At 42.6% G+C, this 22,546-nt stretch overlaps 1 long non-coding RNA gene across 1 annotated transcript; it reads right to left on the bottom strand.

Annotated features, from left to right (window-relative positions):
* Positions 1–2,095: 2,095 nt before the first annotated feature.
* Positions 2,096–22,240, bottom strand: LOC120531397. Its single transcript, XR_005634102.1, has 3 exons — positions 22,160–22,240; positions 3,174–3,226; positions 2,096–2,180 (listed from the first exon to the last, which is right to left on the bottom strand). It is a non-coding gene; the product is annotated as an uncharacterized LOC120531397 (long non-coding RNA).
* Positions 22,241–22,546: the final 306 nt, after the last annotated feature.

Below are 22,546 nucleotides of genomic sequence, written 5' to 3'. Positions count from 1 at the left end.
TCCACCAGCCTGGCTGTACCAACGCTCATCTCTATTCAGTTAAAGCCACCTGGGTGCTGTTTCTGCCCACCTTGAGATTTTTTATTTGTTCTTTATTTTGCCTTATATAATTTCTTGTATTAGGAATTTGTTAGTTTTCGCATACCCCTTGGGGTCAGAGTGCAGGGTCAGCCATTGTACAGCGCCCCTGGAGCAATTTCAGGTTAAGGGTCTTGCTCAAGGGCCCAGCAGAGTAGGATCTCTCTTTTTGGCAGTGACAGGGATTCGAACTGGCAACCTTCTGGATACCAGCACAGATCGTTACCCTCAGAGCCACCACTCTGCCCGATGTAGATCACAAGGATTCCCAATACTTTTTAGTATGACACCCGACCTCCACTGGGAGGTTCCAAACTCTCCTGGATGAGGGGCTGGTATTTCTCTAGTTTACACTTGTAAGCCTCCTCTGTCCTTTCTTCCCAGGGCACTGTTAACTCCACCAGGGTTACCTGTTTCGTTGCTCTTGACTAAGGGATTAGATAAGGCTTAAGCCTGTGCTAGCAATCCATTCTGTGAATTTTGTTGTCTTCCAAGATCCACTCTCATTTCCCAGTCATTTGATGTAACCAAAATCCTTGTAGCCCCAGCCTCCATTCTTGTGCTGTACCCCGGCCTGAGGAAGACAATGAAATGGAGGCATCAGGCCTGGAGCTTGGTAGGCTCTTGTCTCTTCTCCTTCTCCAGATCCTCGGCCAGCTGGGTCAATACCTGGTCATGGCACAATCTGAACCTTCTATCCACCAGCCTTACTTGACATGATGACAGGATGTTCTACTGGTTCGTTGGTCTTGCACACTAAGCACAGCAGGTGTTCTCTGCTAGTTTCCACTGGTGAAGGTTTGTTGTTGTTTGTAGGACATCATAAACAGAGCACAATCCAAATGTCCTTCCAGCTCAGCGATCTTGCCCACGCATTGTTCCAGTGTGTCCAATTTCCCTGGTGTTTTATGGTTACTGCCCTGGCTTGTCTGTCCTCTTCCACTACTGCTCGGATCTCCTTCTACACTATTGCTATGCCACTTTTTTGGGTATGCATTCTTTCAGCTAGTCCTGGGAATGCAACCAAGGCCTAGCCTCCCCTGGTTTACAGCCCCCATGTTGTTTCCTTATGTGTTGTCCTTCAGGCTGACACTCTTTAAAGCTTTTGTACAACTGTTCATACTAAGTACATGCATGATGAAAAAGTATAGCAGTTGCCAAAATGCAGATTTACAAAAACACCAATACAGGTTTACAGTTCATGCTATATTTAAATGGTAACATTTTGCTCCATGCATATTTTGACTAGTAATGTCTCTGCTGGCATGTCCATGCCCATGTTGTTCACCCAGGGATTTTCACATAACCAGACATGTAGACGCTCCAATAGAGATCATGAGACACAAACCATTAGTGTTAGAAACTGCAATAAAGACTTAATAGGTCAGGTGTAGAGGCGCTTCATCCTCATGCATTACCGGGTGGCTCCATTAAAGAAGTGTAATCCATGCATTGAAACTAACAGAGTTGGAAAGGCACACCTTGTCCACGCCTTAGAATAAGTAGTAAAGTCAACTTTGCCTTTTATGATTCAAGTAGCTCTTAAAAAGAATAAACAGAGCACACTATAGCAAGGAGAGGTGGCCACTCAGCCCTTTAGCACTTGTCAGTTTCTTCTTCTGTGATTGAACTGAGGGGAGCATACAATGGTGCATTTGTAAGTCTCGGCCACACCTGAATAAGGCACTCTTATCTCTGTATAAGGAATGGCTAATATTATGAAGGGTGGAAGAGGAACTTAGGAGACAGTGACATGAATAGAAGCTGGAAGACTGCAGGTAGAAATCCCAACACTGACCAGCTGAATGATCCCATTCCAGTTCATTTATTTATGTGAAAAATGTCTGCAATACATATTACAATAGAATTTTGGAGTTTGGTGTTCACCATGGCAGAGATTGGATACTATTTTTTTTATTGTTCTTATCTTTATGAATGACATGGAAGTACAGTGAGTAGCATCCAGACCTTTGTCTGGATTTTTCATACTCTCCATGTGTTCATAATTAGATAGGTTGGTGGTGCGAAATTGGTCCATTGTTTGGTGGGTACATAAGTGCTCAGGATTGTTTCATTGCAATAGGCTTCAGCCTGGCACTGCCCTGCACAGAAAAAAACAAGACATGGAGTGGATGAGTGAAAGAGCAGCACTGCAAGTAGATGAAGTGACATTAAAAAACACAAACTGTGAAAGTCCCAAGATCTGTAGCAACAAAGCAAACTTCTTAAACTCTAACATTAAACTATTTGCATCTACTGTATATCACTACTTTCAGTGGCTCTCATTTTGAAAATCCTGTGAATGTTTAAAGCATGTTACCACATAAAACCTGTCTATTCATCTGTTACTTGTGTAGCCTACCTAACCCTGGACAGATGCCAGGCCCTCATAGTAAACATGCCTCATGGCAATTCTGATGTGGTATTCAAAAGGACATGTATTTGGACTGTAGGTTAAACCTGTGTCGCCAGAGAAAAGTCCACACATTGTATTTAATAAAAAATAAAAAAAAAGAAACACAACATGGTTTTACATATTCTGAAACAGCAGTGGTTGGATGAGATAATCCCAAACACACAATCATTATTTAAGGAAAGAGTCATGAGTGCCCTCTGGTGGCCAAGGTATGGCCAAATAATGATGGGTAGCATCCATGTTGATACAGGATAGTAAACTGACCCTTTAGTATATCATGAATGGTATGGAACACTTAGCATCTCAGCTCTGTCCCCAGAAAAGTGCAACAATGAATCAGGCTGCTGAAATAAAATGCTGAAGGAAAAAGAGAATGCACATTAAAAAATGTAATTGCCACCTTGAAAATCATTTAGCGTTGTGCTAAGAGTAGAAAAAATAGCACCAGAAAAGGAGATAAGCATCAGAAGATAAAGCATAGTCAAGCAAGGATCATAACTGGAAGACTATATGCGTCAAAATTTTACATTAAAACCAAAAATTGAAGAGATGGAAAGGAACACCAGAAGAAAGTGCCGAAAGTTCATCATTAAGAAGACAAAGAAAAAATACTATAGAGAAACGCTACAGACGTGTTGTTATCTATAATCTTTGCTAAAGACCAGAACAAAGTGCTAACCTTTTATCCCAGTGTCCTGATGATGTCGTGTACTGCCCTTACCCAGGCCTTTACTAGGGAAACATAAACAAACAGTGGCAAAACTGTAAAATATAAAAATATTAAAGGTAAATCCAAATGAACAATCACTGTAATATCCAGAATCCTCTAAATAAAAAATCCTAAAGGGATAAGAGATAACTTAGAAAACTGTGCAACAAAAGCTATTATAATTTAAATCCTGAATGCTATCATAAAATTTAAGTGCTGTCATTGAGCCACTAACAATCAGCAAAAATTCTAAGAAATACACTTTATCAGAGTACTTTGTTAGATGTTAGCAAATATCACAAAGATCTGATGCCAATCGAGACAGCCCAGGCATCACCATCCCATCATTTGATTTATTGATATAAACTAGCAAGCCTCTGTAGTCATTAGAGACAAAAAGGCAAATATTATCAGTTAGGTAAGTTAATGGTAACGTCAGAGATGCTTGAATCATTCAGGAAATTTCAGACTTGGCGCCACCAGAATTTTCATGCCAAAAATACCAGTGAGATTTATGGCTTTTCTCCATCAAGATGAAGCACTTAAGGTGGCTTGGGTATATAGTTACAGTAGAATGCTCCCATGAAAAGCATACAAGCCTTGATCTGCTTAGTGAAAACCCCCAAGTGCAGTCTCAAGAGACACTGGTGGAATTATATTTTTTTATGTGTCCTGGGAGCAGCTGAGAATTCTCCAGAATGTGTGGGAAGAAGTTGCTGATCATAAAGTAGCTCGATCAGCACAGCCTGACATTTTGCTAATGCAACTCTCATCAAAGTAAGTGGAGTGAACGTTCTGATGAAGGTGATGATGATGATGACGACTTTTATGGTTATGCCATGTAGGTAGGGTGTACATTTATTTCTGTTTTTTAGAGCAAAAGCAGTTCCTGGTTTCCACCATTTTAATCAGGATTTCCTCTCTACCTGGGCTCATGAGTGACAGATGGCTTCATTTGCCAATGCTAACAGAAAACTACTCTGTTGACATAGCAACATCCAGAGACAGGAATTACTTTCTATTGGCAGAGCCCTCTTTACCTAAATTGCTTTAATGTGACTGCAGTTAACAGGCACCAAAACTGTGTTTAAAGCTGTCACCAATGCTCTCTTTTTTAATTTTTAAAGCCAGAATCCCTCAGAACTAGCATTTAAGTGCACTCCTATTTAACTACAGTTACAGGATTATGCACTGTAATTCTCCTACACAGATGGCTGGCGCTGCACCGGTCTTCACATTTACAATGTGTAGACTAATTAAGTATGGGCGGCAAGATGAAGCTCCAGGAGCCTCGTGCTTTCACGTACCTGTCAACCTCTTTCTTTAACTCAGGAGGTGGCTTCGTTCCCTCTGTCACTGCTATCTTTTCTTCTTGTACATTTGGATTCTTTGAATTGTTTGAACTTAACTACTGCATTTAGCATTCAAAGAATGCATAATTCAAATATTTTATTCATTCACATTGTAATACTTAAAACATTGACAACCGTGATGGGACCCTGCTCATCATGATCGTGAAATTGATGCATCAGTTATGAAAATGGATGGACAGACTAACTTTTTTCTACTCTACCTGTTTTATATCAGACACTTGAGGAATTTAATGTGTCCAGAAAATTGCAAATAATGTTTTGAACTTGAACACAAAATGTGAAGCAATGTGTCTATTCGTATGTGATGCTGCACTAGAAGATACAAACCTTGTTCATTGTCAGTCTCCTTTGTAGTATCAAGTAGTCAGTTACAAATTTACCAGATTATAAAACACCAAATGCTGTGATAATAATAATAACTAATACTTCATTACATGAATATAATGCTTTTCTTGCTACTCAAAGCACTTGACATAGACACTTCAACCACCACCAATGTGTAGCACCTACCTGGATGATGTGATGGCAGCCGCTATTGCGCCAATATGCTCATCACACACTACCTATTAAGTGGTGAAGGGGTAAGAGAGATAGCTTATTAGAGACAGAAGATGATTAGAGGGCCAGAATGCCTAGCCCATGATGGGCAGTTTTATTTAGGCCATCAGGATAGACCCTACTCTTTTCGAAAGATGCGAGGAATCTTTAATGACCATAGAGAGTTGAGACCTCAATTTTACATCTCATCCAAAGGATGGCACCATATTTGCAGCATAGTGTCCCTGTCACTGCACTGGGACATTAGTACCTCTTCCAACAGCAATCCTAGCTTTTCCTAGAACACTAAGCCTCCACATGTAATGTCAAGGTGACTAATTTTTAAAAAATTGGGAGCTCATTGGAACTTTGTTTACAATAACAGAAAAACAGTTTTGCTAAAAGGTCCTGTGGAGCAGAAATCCATCCTGGCAACTTTAGGTGCAAGGTAGCATTGAGACCACTGATGTTCATGCTCACATTGTCAATTTAGAACAACTAAATTAAATGAAGTAGCATGTCTTTGGGGAAGTGGAAGGGAAATGGGAGTATCTGGGAAAAGAATCTGCACAGAAATGGGGAAAGCATGCAAACTCCACACAACAACTCTTAGGAACTAAACACAAAAAGTCTCAGAAAATATATAAAATGCTTATTAAAATGGTCAAAACCATCAAGCCCCGGTTAGTTAAATAAAGGGCAATGAAAACTAAATAAATATATTCATTTTTATAAAAATGCTCTATGACACAAGGAATCTCCAAAGAGCACAAAATATAAAAGGCAATGCTGTCACAAAAGAGGCAATCCAAGTAGCAATCACATTCCCAGTACTGTATGTACTCAAAGCGAGAAAACAGAAAAAAGGAGTTAAAAATCCAGTAATCACAAAAGCACAAGAATAATCAAAAAAACTTGCCACACCATGAGCACATTCACAATGAACCGCAAGGGACTGCGGGTTTTCCTTAGCCCTTATATGGCTGAGAGCAGCTGCTTGCTATGATGGGCTCATCACATGGGGGACCAGCCATAAAACACAAAGAACATAGCAGAATATATATTAACATATAGAAACACAGTTAACATAAAAACTGAGCAAAATAAAGAAAATATCAACCCTACCTGGGGGTGAACCCTAGCTGAAATATGACACCAACCAAGTTGCACTGAGTATGTACGCACGCTTTCCAATTCTTTTTAGCCTCGCATCCCCTTGGTTTGAGACGTATGAAAAAATATGCGGTTAACACAGAAAGACAGATCACCAATTGAAGCTTTATGAATAATGGATAGTTTATTCGCGATCAATGATTGTTTTGGTGAAGCCATACTCAGTGTATTCATTAGATGAACGGTAAAAAAGTAAGAGCGAGGGGAGGGTAACTTATTGAGGCATGCAGGCAAAACCACAATAGCACGCGGGCTCGATGTACTGTAATGCGCGTCAACTCGATCTGAATTGCGCGATCACATTCGAAAAAATGTATCTTTTCAAGTTCTATTTAGTCCATATGTGTTGTCACGCACGCGCGAGTAGGAGGCCGCGGATTGATTCGATAGCACCTGGGAAACCACTCGCCGCCAGGGAATGGTGGGGTATTAACTTTCTCCCTCTGCTTCCTCATAGAAAAAAAGACCTTCCTGCACCATAGGCCTGGATTGACCGCAGTGCGATACTTCCGCCCTTCCTCCGCCATCTTGCCCTGACGTCATCCTTCCCATCCTCCCTTGCGGTCCTTCCCGGCATTCCTCCACTTCCGGCTCCTCCCCAATAAAATGGCCGCGACGCCAGGAGTCGGCGTCGCGCATTATGAACTATTTTGTTTATGATATTGACCCATTTTGTTTTGTATTTTACAATATACGGGGCCGGAAAACCCCAACACTTGCTACTGTCTCCTCGGTCTTTACAAGTGGCGTAGTCGGCAGGATACAGAGATCCCGGAATGACGGAGGGACAGGACCTGAACACCGTGCTGCAGGGAATGAACGCCAGCTCCAGGCCCTGCAGCAAGCGCAAGCCGCTACCACCGGGAGCTGGAGGCCACGAGGCCAGGTTAGTGGAAGCGCAACGGGCGAGACCAGACCCGCCCAGGCAGCCGCCTCCTCCTATGGTTCCGATGGGCCCTTCGGAGGACGTCGATGCCTACCTGGGCATGTTTGAGAGGACGGCCACCCGGAACGAGTGGCAGCGGTCAGTGGCGTCCATCTTGGCGCCATACCTGAAGGGACCCGCGCTGCGGGCCTATTATGACCTCCCTGAGGAGGAGGCCGCTAATTACGACCTCCTCAAGCCCGAAATACTGGCCCGCTACGGCATTAGCCCGGGCCAGCAGGCGGCCGAATGGCGGAACTGGGTCTTTGACCCCGAAAAGCCCTTCGCGCCCAGGCGTTGAGTTCTGGGGCAAGATGGGCGCTGGCTACGGCCAGAGAGCCCGGCGGGCGGAAAGTGGTCGGCGGGTGGCCTGTGAAGGCCTGGTCAACGCGATGCCCAGTTCCCTCGCCCAGCAGGTCCGGGGACACGCCTATCAGAATATGTCGGGCCTCCTCGACGTCCTGGAGCGTCAGTTGGCGGTCCTCCGACTTGGGGGGTAAGAAAAGCCTGCTCGCGGGAACCGCAAGGGACGGGCGGCCACCCCCGAGCCCCTCGACGCGCTGCAGAAGCGCCAGCCAGAGCCAGAGAGAGGCGGGTCCGCCGCGCTGTTTCAAGTGTGGCGAGACCGGCCACCTGCTGCCAAACTGCCCCCATCACATCGCCCCGGAGCCTATGGACTGCAGCTGGACATCATCGGAGAGGTATTGTACCCGCCGCATCCCTTGGCGAGTCGAATCACGGGAGTGGTGTTGCTAAATGGGCACGCCGTGGTGGCTTTGTTTGATTCCGGCAGCAACATTACCATTGTTGCTCGCCGTTTCGTCTTACCGCAACAGTGGTTAAAACAGCACTTGTTGGTTACCTGTGTGCATGGGGGGACTAGGTCATATCGTTCCGCTCACTGCTATGTTACCTGGAAGGGGGAACCAATCAAATGACGGTCGCTGTGTTACCTGACCCCCCCTTCCCAGTGATTCTGGGACAAGACTGGTCTAAAAGAATCAGCGGTAAGCCATTACGCGCTCCGGGGCCTCGTTGGATCTTGTCATGAGGGGAAAAGGCACCCTCCCGCGGCCTCCACGCCGTGCACAAGGGCAGGCCCTATGGGGCTGGTGTCTCGGGGACCTTTCGTGGCTACGGACCTTGACCCGGAAGATTCCGCGGAGAAGGGACTAGCCAGGAACTCTTCCCGGGCCCAGGCCCCAAGACCCTCTCGGCCTGGACCATCAATTTCGGTCCACGCCGGCCTCCTTTAAGAGGGAGCAGTGGAATGATGACTCCCTGCGCTTTGCCCGGAATGCGATCGTTCTGCCTAACAGCTCAGCAGCGGACGGATCCACACCGCGGGAACCCTTCTTTGTCCTTGAGAATGATCTGTTGTACCGAAAGTGGCTACCCATGAGGCGAGGTGCGGAAGTTGTTGCTAATTCAGCGTACCTTCCGGCGGAGATATGCGAGTTGGCACATGCTCACCTCCTAGGCCCACCTCGGGGCGAAAAACACTGGAGAGGATTAAGCCCGCTTTTACTGGCCTGGGATCAATGAGGAGGTCCGGCGGTTCTGTCAATCCTGTCCGAGTGCCAGACCCGCCAGATTCCTAGGAGGGACCGTGCTCCTCTAGTCCCTATTCCCCTCGTGGACATCCCTTTGAAAGGATAGGGGTCGATTTGGTGGGACCCTGGAGCCCTCAACCCGTGGCCACAAGTATATCCTAGTCATGGTGGACTATGCCACCCGGTACCCAGAGGCGGTTCCCCTGCGCCCGCTAATACTAAAAGCATCGCACGGGAACTGGTTAACTTGTTTTCACGTGGGCATACCCAAGGAGGTCCTCACGGACCAGGGTATGCGCCCTTCACTTCGGATACGTTCAAGGAGGTAGCCAAATTACTGCAGATAAAGCACCTGAAAGCGTCAGTCTATCACCCGCAAACTGGCGGGTTGGTGAGCGATTTAATCAGGCGCTTAAGCAGATGCTCCGCAAGGTAGTCAGCGGACGGCAGGAACTGGGACCAGCTCCTCCGCTCGTGCTTTTGCCTACCGGGAGGTACCCCAGGCCTCTACGGGCTTCTCCCCTTTGAATTACTATACGGGCGACAACCCCGGGAATCCTCGACATCCTAAAAGAAGGCTGGGAGGCGAGGCTCTTCCCTCCTCTAACATTTTGAGCGTGGCGCAACTGCGCGACCGACTCACAAAGATCAGGCCCCTCCTAAAAGAGCACGTGACTCGTGCGCAAGCAGCGCAGGCCCGGTGTTACAACCGCAACTCCGTCCTCAGGGAGTTCCGCCCGGGGGACCGAGTTATGGTGCTCGTCCCGACCTCCCACTCGAAGCTGCTCGCTCACTGGCAAGGGCCTTACGAGGTTAAGGAGAGAAAAGGACTCGTCGACTATTTGGTGAAACAGCCCAATGCGTCGACCGAGTGAGAGGATCTATCATGTCAACCTGTTAAAGCCCTGAGAGATAGAGAGGAGCTCCCAGCTCCGTAGGTCACTCTCCCTTTCGCAAGCACAACTGCCCTTAACCTCGGCGAAGAGCTGACCCCCAAGCAGCGGCAGGAGTTAGCCCAAACACTCCGAGCCATCCCGAGGTAGTGGCGAGTCACCCGGCGGACGCGCTGATTGAGCCGCGATATAGTCACGGAGCCCGGGTAATCGTCCGGGAGAGGCCCTACCGACTCCCGGAGGCAAAACGCGCAGAGGTCGAACTGGAGGTGAAACGTATGTTGGACATGGACATAATTGAAGAGAGCCATAGTCCCTGGTCCAGCCCTATTGTCCTCGTCTCCAAGCCAGGCGGCTCCTGGAGGTTCTGTAATGACTTTAGGCGTCTGAATCAGATCTCCAAGTTCGATGCCTACCCCATGCCCCGCATTGACGACCTCCTTGGCGGCTGGAGTGCGGCTCGATATCTGACTACCCTTGACATGACAAAGGGTATTGGCAAATTCCTTTAACGGCATCCGCAAAGGAGAAAACGGCCTTTAGCACCCCTAGCGGGCACTGGCAGTACAAGGTCCTCCCATTTGGGCTGCACGGGCCCGGCGACCTTCCAGCGTCTGGTAGATAGAGTGCTGAAGCCCCACCAGTCCTATAGTGCCGCCTACCTGGATGGCGTTGTCATCTATTCCGGCACCTGGGAGGAGCATCTACGGCAGGTCGCAGCTGTCCTCCGAACACTGGCTAAAGCCGGCCTCCGCATAAACCCCGGAAGTGTTTTTGGATTAAAGGAGGCCAAATATTTAGGCTACCTCGTGGGACAAGGACAGGTGCGCCACAGAGCTCCAAAGTTAAAGACATCTTAGAATGGCCCGTCCGAGTACCAAGAAACAGGTGCAGGCTTTCTTGGGGCTTGCGAGTTACTACCGCCGGTTTGTTCCCGTTTCTCGAAGAGCAGCACCCTTGACTGACCTGACAAAAGGGCGCTCCCTAACGTGGTGTGGACCGACAAAGCAGAACACGCGTTCAGTGACCTAAAGAAGGCCCTAACGCCGGCACCTGTGTTACGGACGCCCGATTTTGGGCTCCGTTTATTCTCCAGACCGACGCGGACACAGGCCTGGGTGCCGTGCTGAGCCAAAGCGTCGATGGTGTCGAGCACCCTGTGATGTACCTTAGCGGAAACTGATGGACCGAGACCCGCACGCGGCAGTGGAGAGGGAGGCCTTGGCCATTAAGTGGGCAGTGACCCACCTCCGTTACTACCTGCTGGGTCGCGAATTCGCTCTGGTGACTGATCACGCTGCACTTCAGTGGATGTCCCTACACAAAGAGTCGAATCCGCGGGTCACCAGGTGGTTCCTGGACTTACAGCCGTATAAGTTCACTCTCACTTATCGGCGGGCACCCTTCAGGCCAATGCCGATGCCCTCTCTCGTATTCACGACCTCTCGGTTAGGTCCGCCCGACCTGACGGTCCTGGGCTAAGGGGGATCGTGTCACGCACGCGCGAGTAGGAGGCCGCGGATTGATTCGATAGCACCTGGGAAACCACTCGCCGCCAGGGAATGGTGGGGTATTAACTTTCTCCCTCTGCTTCCTCATAGAAAAAAAGACCTTCCTGCACCATAGGCCTGGATTGACCGCAGTGCGATACTTCCGCCCTTCCTCCGCCATCTTGCCCTGACGTCATCCTTCCCATCCTCCCTTGCGGTCCTTCCCGGCATTCCTCCACTTCCGGCTCCTCCCCAATAAAATGGCCGCGACGCCAGGAGTCGGCGTCGCGCATTATGAACTATTTTGTTTATGATATTGACCCATTTTGTTTTGTATTTTACAATATACGGGGCCGGAAAACCCCAACACTTGCTACTGTCTCCTCGGTCTTTACAGTGTCAAACTCAAGGCCCGCAGGCCACACCCGGCCTGGCGTGTAATAATATATCTGGCCCGCAAGATCATTTTATATATTATTGTTATTGTTATGGCCCGGGGATATGAAGCGCTGGTAACACAATAAACTACAGATCCCATAATGCAGCGCTTCAGCTGCCTTGCCAAACACTTACCGCGTCAATCAAGTCTAGCTTATGATGCTGCAAGTTATTGCGAAGCTAGCCCACACGATGCTGAAGAGAAAAGGTGATTCTGAACATAGAGCCTTTCAAAACCAATGGGAGGCTGAGTTTGTGTTTACTGACATTGCCGGTAAACCCGTGTGTCTCATTTGTGGAGCTAATGTGACTGTAATTACAGAATTTAATCTAAGACGGCACTATGAGACAAAACATCAAGATAACCTGAAAGACCTGAATGCAATGAACAAGATACAGAAAGCAGAAGAGTTAAAGAAGAATCTGACACTTCAGCAGACGTTTTTACCAGTGCAAAATCACAAAGTGATTTCAAGTGAAGCTGCTTTTATGGGAGACACAAATGCACCAGTGCAACTTGCCCCACTTTCCCTTTTGCCAAGTAATGTTGAACCAAGTCGGCACTACGGTGTTCCCAAATACGCACTTTGCTGATAAACTGAGTGCACTGCACACTGATTTCGCACGGCGCTTTGGTGACTTTGAAGTACAAAAAAAGAATTTTGAGTTGTTTCGCAACCCATTTGCCGTTGATGTGGAAACTGCACCGGTGCAGATTCAGATGGAGGTGATTGAGCTGCAGTGTAATGGCACACTGAAGGCAAAGTACGATACTGCAGGGCCCACACAGTTTATTCACTCCATTCCCGCAGAAATGCTCCAGCTCCATCTACTTGCGGCTCGAACCTTGTGCATGTTTGGTAGCACATATCTGTGTGAGAAGCTCTTCTCAGTCATGAAGACTAACAAAACAGCACACAGGAGTCGCCTCATTGATGAGCACCTGCAGTCCATCCTGACAATCTCCACAACACAGAACCTCACACCAAACATAAACAAACTTCTTGCCAAAAAAAGATGCCAGGCGTCCAGCTCTGATAAAATGACATAAGAGCAAAGACAACTGAATGATTTGATTTGTTATTGCTGAAAAGAACAAATTTTATTTATATTTCCAGGTTTTGTTATGCACCATGTTCATATTTGAATTTGTATAATTTTGACAGGATATATTTTTATGGAGAGCAAAATCTTTTGGGATATTTAAAATTTAAGTTTATTTTTATATAAAATTACATAAGAGTAAAGAAATTTAAATGTTTGTTCTTTTAACGTTTACTTTATTTCTAACTTGTATAATTTAGACAGGATATATTTTTATGGAGAGCAAAATATTATAAGTTATTTAAGGTTTGAGTTGATTTATTCCGGAATAATATTCTGTCGACTAAATAAAAATTCCTTCTATTTAAAATTTAAATAGAACTTGAACAGATGCGATAGTTCATAATATCCACGCAGACTTGCACGTAAGAGCGGGAGTCATCCGTTTTAACAAACAGGGTATTGCACTGATACGAAATAGCCTGCCCATTTAATTATTTAGGAATGGATAAATAAATTAAGATTTTGTACAAATAATGTTTTTCATTTTTCTTCCTTCATGGATTCTGGCACCCCCAGCAACAGTTGCTCGCACCCCAAAGAGTATATATATATATAGATATATATATATATAGATATGTGTGTGTATATGTATATATGTAGATATGTATGTATATATATGTTTATATATATGTGTGTGTATATACTGTATATATATGTATTTGTGTGTATATATGTGTGTGCATGTATATATATGTGTGTATATGTAGATATATATATGTGGATGTATGTGTATATATGTATGTATATATGTGTGTGTGTATATGTGTATATAAACTGCTGAATTCAAAGACGCCCCAAAAATCAGAGTGAAAAAATTATGTGGCAGGCTAGTCCATTTTGCCAAAATTTAATTGCAGCAACTCAAAATTGTACGCAGCACTTTGTATGGCCCCTGTGTTCTTGTATACATGCCTGACAACATCGGTGCATGCTTCTAATGAGATGACAGATGGTGTTGTGGGGGATCTCTTCCCAGATCTGGACCAGGGCATCACTGAGCTCCTGGACAGTCTGAGGTGCAACCTGGTGGCATTGGATGGACCAAAACATAATGTCCCAGAGGTGTTCTATTGGATTTAGGTCAGGAAAGTGTGGTGGCCAGTCAATGGTATCAATTCCTTCATCCTCCAGGAACTGCCTGCATACTCTCACCACATGAGGCCAGGAATTGTTGTGCACCAGGAGCCACTGTACCAGCATAGGGTCTGACAATGGGTCCAAGGATTTCATCCTGATACCTAATGGCAGCCAAGGTGCCTTTGTCAAGCCTGTAGCGGTCTGTGTGACCCTTCATGGATATGCCTCCCCAGACAATCATTAACCCACCACCAAACTGCTCATGCTGAATGATGTTACAGGCAGCATAATGTTCTCCATGGCTTCTCCAGACCCTTTCACTTCTGTCACGTGCTCAGGGTGAACCTGCTCTCATCTGTAAAAGCACAGGGCACCAGTGGTGCATCTGCCAATTCTGGTATTCTATGGCGAATGCCAATCGAGCTGCATGCTGCTGGGCAGTGAGCTCAGGGCCCATTAGAGGACATGGGGCCCTTGGGTCACCCTTATGAAGTCTTTCTGGTTGTTTGGTCAGAGACATTCACACCAGTGGCCTGCTGGAGGTCATTTTGTAGGGCTCTGGCAGTGCTCATCCTGTTCCTCCTTGCCCACAGGAGCAGATACTGGTCCTGCTGATGGGTTATGGACCTTCTATGGCCCTCTCCAGCTCTCCTAGAGTAACTGCTTGTCTCCTAGAATCTCCTCCATGCCCTTGAGACTGTGCAGGAGACACAGCAAACCTTCTGGCAATGACACGTATTGATGTGCCATCCTGGAGAAGTTGGACTACCTGTGCAACCTCTGTAGGGTCCAGGTATCGCCTCATGCTACCAGTAGTGACACTGACTGTAGCTAAATGCAAAACTAGTGAAGAAACAGTCAGAAAAGATGAGGAGGGAAAAATGTCAGTGGCCTCCACCTGTTAAACCATTCCTGTTTTGGGGGTCATCTCATTGTTGCCCCTCTAGTGCATCTGTTGTTAATTTCATTAACACCACAGCAGCTGAAACTGATTAACAACCCCTCTGCTACTTAACTGACCAGATTAATATCCCATAAGTTTCATTGACTTTATGCTATACTCTGATTAAAAGTGTTCCTTTAATTCTTTTGAGCAGTATATATATATATATATATATATATATATATATATATATATATATATATATATATATATATATATATATATATATATATATGACAGCAACACTCATCACTCACAACAGTGACAAAACAATTACATTGACAATCATGTTACGTTATTTTCAAAATATTTCCTTTTCTTTTTCATTGCTTCTTTAACACACTACTTCTCCGCTGCGAAGCGCGGGTATTTTGCTAGTGTATACATAAATGCAAGTTAAATCTATATCTAAAACTTTAAATATAGTATTTATGTGTCTACAAAGTGTATTGAAAACAAATTGCAGTGATTTATTGACTATTTCTACTACTCGCTTCTATGAAATATTAACTCAAGCAGGAAATTACTTATGGATCCAGGTAAATACTTCTTATATTATACCTATGGATCAAGTTAATTGTTTTTTACAGTCAATATCTTGAAGACTAGAACACTTGGTTTAATTAGATTTCTTTTTCCTCCTACATTAGTACTCAAGAGTGTGGATGCAGAATTACTAACATGAACATTATGAGAAGAAAGCTTGGCATCTTTAATGTGCTTGCTAGTCTTGGGGGATTTCCATGTCTATAAAGGGGAGAGTAGAAGTGATGTAATGCCAATAGAAAAATAACACCCATACTTAACTGAGAGGAAAGATAACTGAAATGATGAGATAAACAAACTGAAATCACTAATGTCATACACATGTGCACAGTGATCACCCTCAAGGCACTATCGAGCTAATTGCTTCTACACCAGGGCAGGAGGAGGGCACTGTTGCTAACAACCTTCTTGTTTCATCTGCAGGTCTGAGTGGTCAAACCTAGTGGATGCATGACTCAGCCGCCACCTACTTCCCAAGCCCCACCCCTTCTGTTAGAGGCTCTATATAAACAGCTCTCACGGTTGAAAGGATCGCATTTGAGACCCGAGCTAAAAAGGAAGAAATGCTGCCATGATTCGAATGTCCTCTGATTGATTTAATTTTGTTATTTAGACACAGAGATTGCAGATTGTATTATGTTCATTGGACTTATTTTGCTTCATGTTACAACTAAACAGGATTACTCCATTTGTACCCCAACCCTTGAACCTGTGCTCATCCAATTATTTTGTAGTACTAAATTTCACCAAAATACATTTGGATATTCTGGAGTTTGGGTTCTGAGATGAATAGAAATTTGGCAAGTAATGTGATGTCACTTCCAAAATAGCTTTCCCCTTGATAAATAGCATGTTAATGCTGACAAAAATGGTTTTCATTTTAAACTGCTTAAAACAAGCAATAAGATTGAACAAATAGAGAAATATAATGGCATACATACTTGTAACATTTTTCCATGCATCATCTTGTCAGTCAGTTTGTTCATTATTTTATGCTTGGTTAAACAAACACACACATGCTCTCTTATCCATTGTTTTGCATTTTGGAGAAGAGTGAACACTAAATGTATTAACCAAGTAACACCAGTGGATATACTGCTTCTTCAGCCATAAGCTCTCAAATTGTGTGTGTGTGTGTGTTCGTTCTCATGTAAAAAAAAGCCAAATTATGGCAGGGTAACAGCATTTTTGTTTTAGTTTTTTCATAAACAATTTTTGTTAATGAGGAACAACCAAATGAAAAAGGTTCAACATCAAAAAGATAATAATGTCCCACGCCACCTCATTTGGAGATGGCAGAGAAAAACAACAAAAAATTCTGTGCTAGCAGCATGCCCTATACATTCCAATTAGAGTGAAATAAACATTTTTTAATAAGTGCAACTCCTTTTTCTAAAAATGATATATTATATGGAGAGGAGAAATTAATATGAGCAGCTCAAAGTCCTAAAAGAATTAAGTTATAAAATAAGTTCCTCCAGGCATTTGTTTAAACACTGCCCTTGGTTTTTCCAGCAAAATACCAGGAGGATCTTAGCAGCTAAAGAACTCACTGAAATCAATTTCTTATTAATGGATGAAAGGAGTACAATGAAAAATCAGGAAGTAAAAAAAGCTGTAGAGAAATATAAGAAATATAAAGATTTACTTCATGATGTCTGAAGTCAAACTATTTTCAAATATAATTGAGATTTGTCATTTTCCACCCTCTGAAAGAGGTCCATAAATGTCATATTCATAATCACTAACCTAGAAATAGTCCGAAATAATACCCTGCATGGTTATATTTCAAACTTGTAATTTTTAACCTGTTGGGAATGACTTTTAAAGGGCTAGGACCACCAGTAAAGGATCAAATATCAAAAAAATTCTTATATTCATATAGAAAGCAACACTCTACGTGCTCTATATTACCAATGCCAATTTTTGAGTTTCGTGAAAAGGAGTAAATTTGACCCCTTGTATCCCGACCCGTTATATATATTTATTTCAGATTTCAAGTCCTTCTGATCATTTGTGCTGCAGATACCAATTGGTTTACTCTTTATCATAAGGGTGTAATTTCCTGCACAAAACATAGTCCAAAACAGCCTAAAAATTAGTTTTTGTGTCTAAAGGGCCAACAATAGACGGAGGCCCAAATGCATATCTAGACATCAAGATGAGTGTGGGTGAGTCAGGAAGCGCTAGACAAAAATATACAAAATGAGAAACAGGTGGGAATGGAGAACCACAAAGATGTGGCTGGAGGGCAGGGCGAAAAATATGAAAAGAAGAACCAGGCACTTTAAGAGAACATAAATTACTAATTAGGTAAGAGTCTTAAGCCATTAATATAGTGTTAATGCAGTCATATATATCCTATGGATAATTTAAAATTGAATAAATTATTGATTAGAATTTTCAGAGAAATTTTGGAGTTCATGAAAAATTGAGTCCCATCTGAAAGAGGACGATGGGTTCAGATCTGAACACTCCTCAACAGAAATAGCAAGAGGCTTTTTGCCTTCATCACAGAGATGTGCGTAAAGCACTGATACTGGTTTGAATTGAAGCCTAGTTGTTGAAAAAAATTTACAAAAGGATGAGATAAGACAGGAAAGGATAGAAAAATGCAATATGTTTAGAGAACCTTAGCTGAAGATTAAAGAAAAAAAGTAGAGGAAGGCGCAGAAAATTGCAGAATGAAAGGATCCCCGACTCCCCAGGAAGGTCACAGAGAGTATGAATCCCCAAAGAAGATCAGAGGAGAAATGAAATGAGTTGCCCCCCAATATTAAGATCATTATTATAAAATAATAATGGGATCTGCAAATACCGTTTCTGAGTGAAACGCAATCGCATATGACATAGTAAAACCTAATTTGTTTGTGCTCTACTTTGTTGGGTGAGGACAAAAAAAAAATCTGACAAGACAATGCAGCAGAACTAGACTGGATTTGATGGAGAACCATAAAGGTGGTGAAGAGGGAAGAAAAACTCAATTAAATAAGGGCCGTAAAATGAAGGCCAAAAGGTAAGGTTGAAAATTGTAAAGGGACTAGTCAACTGAACATTAATCCTTCAGTGATGTTCATTCCATAAAAAAGATGAAAGCTGTGAGCAAACATCGCAAGGTGAGGGTGGGAGAAGTAGCATTGCACTCATATAATTCAAACACTATAATATAGTCGTCTTAATTAAAGATAGACAAGATTGAAATGATAGAGTAAGATTATTCCAAGAAACAGCTTCCAAAACATGGCAAATATTTAACACCGTGTTATAGTGACGCCCAGATATTTAAAAGACATTACAACAGGGATAGGAAAAGGAATAGATAATGATTTGTTGGAAATAAATTAAAGGAGGTAGTGCTGATTTTCTCCATTTGACTCAATATTCAGAAAGTTCCTCATATATAAAAAAGACAGTTAAAAAATAGTAAATTCTCTAAGATATTTTCCAGAAAAACAAGAATATCATTGGCCTAAAGAGTAATGTTGTGAGGTGAATTATTAATAGTAATACAAGAAATCAGATGGGAGTCATGTAAAAAGGCAGCAAGTGGCTTAATCAAAAGAGTTTAGAGAGTACGACAAAGGGAACAACCTTGTCTCACTACCCTACAGATAGGAAAGTAATGGGAGAAGTCTAAATTGGAAAGAACTGATGCATTGGGAGTTGAGCATAATGTTTTAATTATGTTAATGAAGGGATCAACAAATCCTTTCATCTATAAAACCTTCCAAAAATAATGCCAATTCAGTCTGTCCAAAGACTTTTTTGCATCAATTGACATAGCGCCATGGGGTAGGGTTGCCAGACGTCCCTTATATACGGGTCATGTCCCATATTTGATAATTTTGTCCCCTGTCCTGTACTGACCTTTCTGGGACACACAAATGTCCTGTACTTAAATCATTTTCAAATTTCATAATAAAAATATATTTTTACTATCTTCTTACGGTACTTAGTTGTAACTTTATAAGTAATTATACTTTCTTTTCTCAGATTCCCTTGATGAAAATAACCAAAATGTAAGTAGGAAGCTAGTGTTTGCTGCCTGTTTGCAACTTGCTCAGTTGCTATGGTTCGCTGAGGACAGCAACACTTTTACCGTTTTGCTCTCCAGCCACGCTGCTGTGTAGTTCTGTATCAGCACTATAACATACAGTTTCAACAAAGTGTGTTGTTACTACTTATTTTCAAATGATTTTACTTTTGCAGAATATTTTTTAGCTTGTATTAAATAATTTTCAAATGATTTTACTTTTGTTTTCCTCATAACCCATTAAAATCCTTGCTTTATGTTTTTAACTTATGTCTCTACTTTTATATAATATATTGGTCTGGGTGTGTAGGGGGCATATCCATCCATCATTTATCCAACCTAACTACAGCCAGCACAGGGCGCAAGGCAGGAAACAAACCCCGGGCAGGGCGCCAGCCCACCACAGGGCACACACACACACCCAGCACACACTAGGGACAATGTAGAATCGCCAATGCACCTAACCTGCATGTCTTTGGACTGTGGGAGGAAACCGGAGTACCAGGAGGAAACCCACGCAGACACGGGGAGAACATGCAAACTCCATGCAGGGAGAACCTGGGAAGCGAACCCAGGCCTCCTAACTGCGAGGTGGCAGCGCTACCCATTGCGCCACCGTGTAGGAGGGATGTATAAATTTATATACTGTATATTGTAATATAGAGAGAGATTTTAAGAGTGTCCCATATTTCTAATTTTCTAATCTGGCAACCCTAGCCATGGGTGATGTTTAGAAATGATCCTTGCTAATAATATGCATTAAGTGATGAAGATCATCTACAGCAAAGCAAGATCAAATGAAGCCAGTCTGATCTGAATACTTAGCCATGTACAACTGGAATTAAATCACTGGAAAATGACGTTTCGCATTCTCCACATAAGTTTTTCTCAAAGTATTTCAGTTTTTATCCTGCAATTCAATAATATGAGTATTATGTTAATTGGAGACACAGTCTTTTCCTTCAGTGAGTGTGCATTGTGATACACCCTATTTACATTAACACATTTTCAAACAAATTGCTTTATAAGATGTCAAAGAGAAAGTTAGAAGAAAAGAAAAGAAACAAATAAGATAATAATAATAACAGTAATCCAAGGTGGCTCCTGCTTTGGTCTCTAATATTACTGGAATTGGCACCAGCTCCTCATGGTCCTGAGCTGGATTAAGCAAGTTTGAAAACAAGTAAGAAAATGTAATCAGGCTGTAATATTCACGTGTATTATGAGCCTTGGTTAGCTGGTTTGAAATTTGAAACATTTAAAATTTTTAGTGTTCTAAGAGATTGTGATCACCTTTTTTATTTATGACATGTTGTTATATTAAAAAATAACAGCTATAATAGAATGTAATTACATATACAGTATTAGTAGTGTACATAAAATACAACTTTATGTGGCTGAAATTGCTTTCAAAGAAAACAGATTACAACTTAAGTGAAGAAAACATCCATATGCTACTGTTAGTTGATAGTTAGATATGGAGGGTATGTGGCCAATTATAGTTCAAATTTCCAAAATATGAACTGTTTCGAAGAAGTAGCAGGTTTATGTTTAAAGTCTGTGTTGAAGTGTCAAGCTAAAATTGCTCAAAACATCCAAACATGATAGGTAGCAGACCGTTGTTGTGCTTTGTTGATAAATTATAGTGTCAGAGAAAAATGATATCATTATAAACATAGACAAGTTTGGGATGAAGTAGGGACAGAAACCAGACTGTTGGCATACACTCACTGGCCATTATATTAACTGCTTGTTAACGCAAATATCTAATCAGCCAATCACATGGCAGTAACTCAAGACATCCTGCTGAAGTTCAAACCAAGCATTAGAATGGGTAAGAAAGGTGATTTAAGTGACTTTGAATGTGGCTTGGTTGTTGGTGCCAGATAGGCTGGTCTGAGTATTTCAGAAACTACTGATCTATTGGGATTTTCACACACAACTATCTGTAGGGTTTACAGAGAATGGTCTGAAAAAGGGAAAATATCCAATGAGTGACAGTTCTCTGGGCAAAAATGCCTTGTTGATGCCAGAGGTCAGAGTCTCAAATTCTGCTGCGACATTCAGATAGTAGGGTCAGAATTTGGTAACAGCAACATGAAAGCATGAATCTATCTTGCCTTGTATCAACAGTTCAGATTGGTGGTGATGGTGTAATGGTGTTGGGAGTATTTTCTTGGCACACTTTGGGCCCATTAGTACCCAGTTGAACATTATTTAAATGCCCCAGGCTACCTGAGTATTGTTGCAGATCATATCCATCCCTTTTAAACTGGAGTGTATCCAACTTCTAATGGCTACTTTCAGCAGGATACCACACCAAGTGACATGTGCCTTGAGTATGGGAAAGGCGCTATATAAATAAAATGTATTATAATTATTATTATTATTATTATTATTATTATAGCTCAAATCATCTCAAACACATTCTTGAAAATGAGTTCACTGTACTCAAATGGCTTAAACAGTCACAAGATCTCAATACAATAGAGCAACATTGCGATGTGGTGGAATGGGAGATTTGCATTATGGATGTGCAGCTGATAAATCTGTAGCAACTGTGTGATACTATCATCTCAATATGAACCAAAATCCCTGAGGGATATTTCCAGCACTTTGCTAAATCTATGCCATTAATTACAGCAGTTCTGAAGGTGAAAGGGGGTCCAACCCGGTACTAGCAGAGTGTACCTAATAAACTGGCCGGTATTAGGATACTGAGGCCTACATCTGCATTTTGGTGTGGAAAGAGACAGTACTTACCTTATACAGTGATGAGTAAATAAGCAATATCATTACCCATATTGAATGAATAAAGAAAGTCATTATTAGTGAACTGAATAAATAAATTCATATCTGACATCGTACCTTTATTATATGGTAATACTCAGCCATCCCATGTCCTGTATACAACAGTTTTGCTGTCAAGACTGGCTGCCAAGTAAGTAAAAGAAAAAAAATGTAAAAAATACAGAAGGTGAAGTAACAGCTCCAAAAGTGAAGCTGAAACAGTGAACTAATTCATAGTTAAGTTGCACAGAATGTTTCTCAGTTTAAGATCAAGTCGGCATCTGGCCACATTCAGCAAATGCTTTTCAATGGAAAATATTGAAATTTCAAAACATGTGTACAATGCGCTGTGTTTAAGATATCTCAATGAAAAATTAAGTGTTCCAACAAATCTCCTTGAATAATAAGTGTGCCAAATTTCAATTAAATAGGTACCCTGGGAGCCAAGTTGTTTTGTGTGGACAG

This window comes from Polypterus senegalus, chromosome 6, assembly GCF_016835505.1.
Source record: "Polypterus senegalus isolate Bchr_013 chromosome 6, ASM1683550v1, whole genome shotgun sequence".
Lineage (NCBI taxonomy): Eukaryota > Metazoa > Chordata > Cladistia > Polypteriformes > Polypteridae > Polypterus > Polypterus senegalus.
This window is presented reverse-complemented; position numbering and strand designations above follow the sequence as displayed.